Here is a 7,923-nt window from a genome sequence, read left to right as displayed (position 1 = left end):
AATTTAATGTGTCAATCAATGGTCACAGCCACACTGTTTTGAATTTCATTCTATGTTGACAATGATGTGTGAACAAAACAAACAGACATAAAAAGTAAAAATGTAAAAATAGGAGTGCATCAGTCAACATTGTGTGCCTATCTTAATCAATATAAAAACAAACAAATATGTAAACAAACATTAACCATAGCACACTAACACAATTACAGAGTTTATAAGTACAGAGCAACGTCATATGTAACAAAGAAACTCAAAAAGTCATATATACAAAGCATATTAGCAAAAAGTGAAAGACAAGAATATAAAAATTATCATTGAACAATAACACAATTACGGAAAATTTAATTACAGAGCCACGTCATAAGTAACAAAGAAACACAAAAAGGCATTGAGACAATGCATATAAGAAAAAAATGAAAGACAAGAATACAAATATTGCCATAGAACAATTACACAATGAAGGAATGTAAAAGTCCAGAGCCACGTCAAATGCATACCACTAAAATTCGACTTAACAGTAATAATTATATTCATAAAGACAAATAAAAGAATATTATAAAACGTCATTAAAATGATAAACAACGTCAGTACCAAAAATCTATACTTCAAGACCATCGTGTATTATTTGTGAATTTAATTTGAAATATTTATTAACAACTTCATAGAACCTTAATCCGATGAACTTTATTTTAGAAAAAGGACGAGACGTTTTTTGATACACCCCTGGTTCATCAACTTTCTGCTCATACACTGGTGACATCTGAATAGTTGCTGCATGCTCTTGAATACCGAATAGGTTTGGAAATATATATGCCATATGCATATACAATGTATATATATATATATATAAATATATATATATACGAGTCTAAATTGAAAACTACGTTCAAACCTATGATTGCGCTGGATAAAAACCGCAATTTTTATACGTGTGCATGTAATACAAATTTCGTTGTAGAAGGGTCTAAAAACAGCACAAACAACATTTTCCAAAAGACCAAAAAAAGTGAAAAAGTATATTTAAACAAAACGCATTTGACTAACAGGTCGAACAACTGATGTTCTTTAACCCTGCTGACTACCATTGGCGATTGCCAAATAAAATTGATCACAAGATGTAACAAAATGGATCTTAATATAAATTTAATACTAAACAGAAAAAAATTAACTTGTGGCCACGATGTTATTCCACAAACATACGGTGTCAATATTTATACACCAGATCCGGATTTCGACAATAAATATCTCTTCAGTGATGTTAGGGATCGAAACGGTATTTGGAAGGCCATATAAAAAGTACCCTCATTTTTTAGATAGACTCTTGAATTTTAAGAGTCAATGTAGGATGAACGGATCATATAAACCGGAGGGAAAATATGATACAAGCCCAAACGAAAAAATATAAACGAGTCTAAATTGAAAACTACGTTCAAACCTATGATTGCTTTGGATAAAAACCGCAATTTTTATACGTGTGCATGTAAAACAAATTTCATTTATATATATATATATATATATATAAATGTTTTTCATTAGATCGACACGGTTGGCGACTATACAAGGTTTAAAGTATTACCAATTGTTATAGATGTTGAAGATTTTGCCTGGTTTTACATTAAATTAAGAACTGGTAAGAAATTTACTTTCCTCGTGTGAAAATCTTTAAAGGTTTGCTTAAAATTGCACTCTTTGTACTAATCGTTTAAAGAAGAGAACAATTTGTGAAAAAAAAATGTATTGACAATTATATCAAGCTGAACAAAACAGTTATTGCTCTTTGAATATGTTATTTCTTTAGAACAGTTCATTTAATATTGTATTATTTTATTTCAAAGTTATTAATTTAATTTAGTTTTTAATTATTAACATGAACATGAAAGATTTTTATATTATTTACTGCAGAAAATACTGAAAAAAGTAGTCGTAGTGTACTTATTTCGGTCATAAATAGGGACCTTTATTAATGTTATCAGCATAAATTATAACTATTGAAAATAAAAGGTTTGGCTGTTGAAAAAAGTAAAATAACAAAATTACTGAACTCCGTGGAAAAATCAAAATGTAAATTCCCAAATCAAATGGCAAAATCAAAAGCTGAAACACAACAAACGAATGAACAACTGTCATATTCCTGACTTGGTACATGCATTTTCTTATGTAGAAAAAAGTGGATTAAATCTGAATTGATAGCTAGCTGAACCTCTCACTTGTATCACAGTCGCATAAAATTCCATTATATTGACAACTATGTGTGAACAAAACAAACATATAATAGGTAAAAATGTCAAAAATAGGAGTACAGCAGTCCTAAATTGTGTTCTTATCTTAATCAATTTAAAAACAACAACAAATATGTAAACAAACATTAACTATGAAACAAAAACACAATGACAGGGTGTATAAGTACATCACCGCGTAATTTGTAACAAAGTAACTCAAAAAGGCATATAGACAAAGGATTTTAGCAAAAAATGAAAGACAATAATAGACAAAACAGTAAGGGACGACATCAAAAGTTCAATGTAGGATAAAAAACTTAATTCACATAGTTTTTCCACCCCCCTCTTAACTTAATTTGGGAAAAATTGATTTACCAATAGGGATATATGTAAAAATCGATTTAAGATATACAAAACTTTCAGAATTTTAACCCACCCCCCACCCCCAAACTATTTGATTTAAGTTTTTTATCCTACATCGATCTTTTGATGTCGTCCCTAAATATTCATAAAGACAAATAAAAGAATACTATAATACGTTCTTAAGATGATAAACAGCGTCAGTACCCAAAATCTATATATCAAGACCATCGTGTATCATTAATGAAGTTGATACGAGAAATTTATCAACAATGTCATGGTAACTTCCGATGAACTTTTTAAGAAAACGGATGAGACGTTCTTTGATATACCCCTTGTATATCAACTCTCTGCTCAGACGTCTGATTAGTTGCTGCATGCTCTTTAATACCGAATAAGTTGGGAAATGTATATCCATATGAACGTGTTTCAATAGGTCGACATGATTGGCGACTGTACCAGATTTAACATTACTATCAATTGTCATAGATGTTAAAGATTTTGCATCGTTTTTACATTAAATAAAGAGCCAGAAAGAAATTTTCTTTCCTCATGGTAAAATCTTTTATGGTTTGCTAAAATCTCACTTTTTGTATTAATCGTTTGAACAAAGGAAATATATATATATATTTTAAATGTGTATACAATCATATCAAGCTGAACAAAAACAGTTATTGCTCTTTGAATATGTTATTTTTTTTAGAAAAGTTTCAAATAATACTAGTTTTTTTCATTTTAAAGTTATTAATTTAATTTAGTTTTTTCTTCCTTTTTACTGCACAACCTGAAGACCTACATATTTCATTAAAATAGAAATATTGTTAAAACGTTCTTAGTAAATTTAGTTTGCTTCAGTTGTTTCGGTAATAAAAAGGAACGTTGATTAATGTTATACGCGTATTACTTTGGAAAATAAAAGGTTTTGCTGTTGAAAAAAGTAAAATAACATAAATACCGAACTCTGTGGAAAATTTAAAACGAAAAATCCTGACTCAAATGTCAAAATCAAATGCCCAAACACACTAAACTGATGGATAATAACTGTCATATTCCTGACTTCATACAGACATTTTCTTATGAAGGAACAGGTGGATTGAATCTGCTTTTATAGCTAGCCAATCCTTTCAGTTTTATTATTATATTAAATTATAATCCTGGTACTTTTGATAACTATTTACACCACTGGGTCGATGCCTGAGGGTATCACCAGCCCAGTAGTCAGCACTTCGGTGTTGACATGAATATCAATAATATGGTCATTTTTATAAATTTTCGGTTTACAAAAAAAAACTAAGGATTTTCTTACCCCAGGAGTAGATTACCTTAGCCGTATTTGGCACAACTTTTTGGAATTTTGGGTCCTCAATGCTCTTCAACTTTGTATTTGTTTGGCTTTTTAACTATTTTGATCTGAGCGTCACTGATGAGTCTTGTGTAGACGAAACGCGCGTCTGACGTATAAAATTATAATCCTGGTACTTTTGATAACTATTATTATTCCCCATTCATGGGCATTATGTTTTCTGGTCAGTGCGTCTTTTCGTCCGTCCGTTCGTTCATTCGTTCGTTCGTCCGTCCGTCTGTCCTGCTCAGGTTAAAGTTTTTGGTCGAGGTATTTGTTAATGAAGTTGAAGTCCAATCAACTAGAAACTAAGTACACAGGTTCCCTATGATATTATCTTTCTAATTTTAATGCAAAATTAGAGTTGTTACCCCGTTTTTTTAAAAAAATAAATCGCCTCGTTTTGGCAGCGGGAGTGGATCAAACGAGAGTTTTAGCAGAGAACGGACATGAAAAAATTAATAAAGTTAATGCGTATATGGATGGTACTGATTTATCCTTCTTTGGTTGGTATATAGTTAATGTCCAAACATATAATATGTTATTTGAATATTAACCTTGAGGATTATTTCTGAATACCTTACGCAAGTTTATATGACACAAATGTATGCTTGTATTTGAAAGTCATGCAAACCCTTGCAGACACTTGCTTTTGATTTAATTAATCTCATCACAGATACCTAAATTAATGTTGTGAATGCCAAACGCCCGTTTCATCTACAAAGACTAATTAGTTATTACTCTCAATTAAAATAAAATGTCGAATAAAGTACAAAGTTGAAGAATACTAAGAACCATAAATTCAGAAAGATAAGACTTGTTTGATTGGCTTATTCATCAGAAACTCAATATAACTTTAGTCAAATGTGGCGTTAAACACACATTAAAAGACCACGATGAAGTGTTTGTTATTGTAATGTAATGCAGAAATCATTGACAAAGTATTGCAATATTAATGTAAAGCTAAAGTTAAAAAATTGAAACTTGAAATGAGTTAGAGTTTAACCAGAAGTGTTATAGCAGTGATCATAAGGTAAACATCATAGATACCAGGCTAAAAATTTTGTACGCTAGAGGCACACTTCATCTACAAACGACCAACCATTGACGTTGGAATAAAATAAACCTGTTTCAAACTGACACTGACTGGTTAGTAATGTATTTGTATTACCAGTAGATAACAGTTTATTAACAATCTTATGATAAACAAAAATAAAGTTGAATTAAATACGCGCGTCTGGTATAGCAAATGATTCGCGTGATACCTTTTAAGACTTTTATTTATAATTATTTTGAAAAAAGCAAAATATCACCGACTAATATTTTTGACGAGTGGAAGACTATCGAATATGTTATAATCTTTGAAATCCATCGTTTTGACTCTGCGGTTGATACGAAAATTCAATGCAAAGTGTTACATTCCTTTGTTTAATTCAACCATGCGAGAAAATGCACACTAACTAGAATGTGCATTTTATGTTGTATATAGACATTCAGGGTTTTTTTTGTATCTTTATACCAGAAATTAGCAATTGTCTTGCGCAGTACGACCATAGATACAGTACCGAATTATTAATTATGTGTCTTCTTTGACGAAGGGAGACATAATGTTTAGTATTTTTTCTTATCTGATTATCGTTCTTCTCATACAACCTTGTTCAGACCAAAAACCTTTTCATCTTTTGGCACTGGCTTATTATATGTATATGGCATGAATTTACTTGAATACATTTTTGTTCCAGGAATATACCTTTTGTCAGTTGACATACACTTGTGTTATTGGGGATACGGATGCAGCACGATGTGGTTTTTATCATGGAAGATGACATTTAAAGCTAAACAACTGGTATTTGAAACCTAACACCATATGTTTTATTGCTTGTCATGGCAACCATTTCAAAGCATATACCCCACCTCTACATTTTAGATAATTAAATACTCCTACCTCCTACATGACGTTGAATTATAAAACGCATGAGAACTGTTAATATTACCACCCTAAACCGTATATATATTCTTAACTGTAATGACCTACCAAATTGGACTTATGACCGGATTTGTACTAGGAACACTAAAGGTACCACATGTGGAGCAGGATCCGCTTACCCTTCCGGAGCACTTGTAATCAACACAGTTTTTGTTAGGGGTCCATGTTGCTTAGTCTTCAATGTTCTGTGTTGGGGTTTGTTTGCTACTGTATGTCTGGGTTTCTTTTCTTTTTAACCATGTTGTTGTCAGTTTATTTTCGACTAAGTTTGAATGTCCTTCTGGTATCTTTCGGCCCTTTATAAGAACACCCTAAATATCGTTAAATGCCTATTAATTACCTGTGCCTAAAATGGTTTTTTTATATGACCAATTCCAAAAAAATAAATAGGCCCTTAAGTCAGTAAATGAATATAAATAAATTCATCATAGTGTCTATATAAAGGTTACAGCTGCGGAAAAAGATAATCAAATATCTGAATTTCTGATCTCGTTTAAAACATTGTTACTGAAAGTGGTGTGTTAAAAATGTTTTAAAAAGTAGCAAAATATTTTTTCTCCTACTTTTTATAACGGGAAAATCCATACATAACATTAACACAAAAAGATAGAAAAGAGATGCCACTAGAACAATAAACATTCAATGTAAATTTCAAAGACAAAAGGGGGATGCAATGATTTTTGGACTGATTTCAAATGGTGACACCGATTTACATCACAAAAAGAGCCGTTAGGTCATTAAGGTTTTTGTCGTTGTGCTGTTTCATTGAGTTTCACTCAAAGTCACTGTATTCATGTTTATTGAATGCTAATTTTAATTCAAGAAACAATTTGTGCAAGCTAGATAATATTCTCCCGACAGCCTCATCAAATGTGGTGGTACATAAGATTTAAATTCTGCAGTTGTTGAAATAAAAGGTATCTGTGTATTCAAGAAAAATCCCCTTTAAAAGAATTTAACAACATTTCTACTTCAACTTTGGTGTACGTGTTTTTCTTACATACATTAACTACAAATTTGTCTTTCACCTTAATTAATACGGAAAAAATAGAAACGCAAAACGAGAATGATGTATTGCACTGTAAGTGTATTTTGACCTAAAATTTCTAGACATACCTATAATTTTTCTGACATACTTATTTTTACAAAAATAAAGAAACGACTTGTTTTGTATGATTCATAAAAGAATCCATGACATAAACCATTTATGGTCAACATATCCTCGACTTGACATTGTTTTCCTTTAAAATTTGTACAAGAAAATCTATAGACTTGTTTATAAAGTACAAATCATCAGCGTTGACCGAAAAACTATTTCTTTTACAGATGATTAGTCATCTTCTATTCCCTTTTTAATATTATTAATTTCTTGAACATTTATGTTCAAAGGGTTATTTGTCTCGTCATTTTTTGCATCTTCTTTTACATAATTTTACTAATGAAGTTCAATGACTAAGTAAGTTAACTTAACTTCGCTACATAGTTGACTTCCTGCCCAAAGCGAGGCACAACACCGTTGGGTGCCTTTTATCATTTGGTGTACATGTAAGATATTGATACTGCCTCCTTAATTTATTCACAAATTTGTTAGACTTTGCAAGACACTTATCAATTGAGTCGATACGAAGAAGTCACATTCTCATATCACTCAATTTTCTTTTATTCAAATGAAGCATATGCTTAACCGACATTTTGAATGTTAATAAAATTGTAATTCTTCTAATTACATATATCTTTTGGTTTGTGTTTTTTTCGGTTAATGTCTCATTGACGTTTTGCTGCTTTCTTCTTTTCTTTTATTCCTATTGTGTATATTGGTGCTTGATTTTGTTTGTTTGTCTGTCTTTCAATTCAGAATTTAATTGCCTCCTTGATTGCAGGATTTTTTCTTTGTTTTTCATTTCAGAGTAATTGGCGGAAATGTTTGGAATACACGCTCAGTTAGAGAAAAAAACTTGTAAGGACTGGTATATGTCAGGCTAAAACAAATCAGATCAATTGTTGTGTCTTCAGAA

The sequence above is a fragment of the Mytilus galloprovincialis genome, chromosome 1 (genome assembly GCF_965363235.1).
Source record: "Mytilus galloprovincialis chromosome 1, xbMytGall1.hap1.1, whole genome shotgun sequence".
In the NCBI taxonomy this organism is placed as follows: domain Eukaryota; kingdom Metazoa; phylum Mollusca; class Bivalvia; order Mytilida; family Mytilidae; genus Mytilus; species Mytilus galloprovincialis.
The sequence above is the reverse complement of the archived record's forward strand: the minus strand, read 5'-3'. Positions refer to the sequence as shown.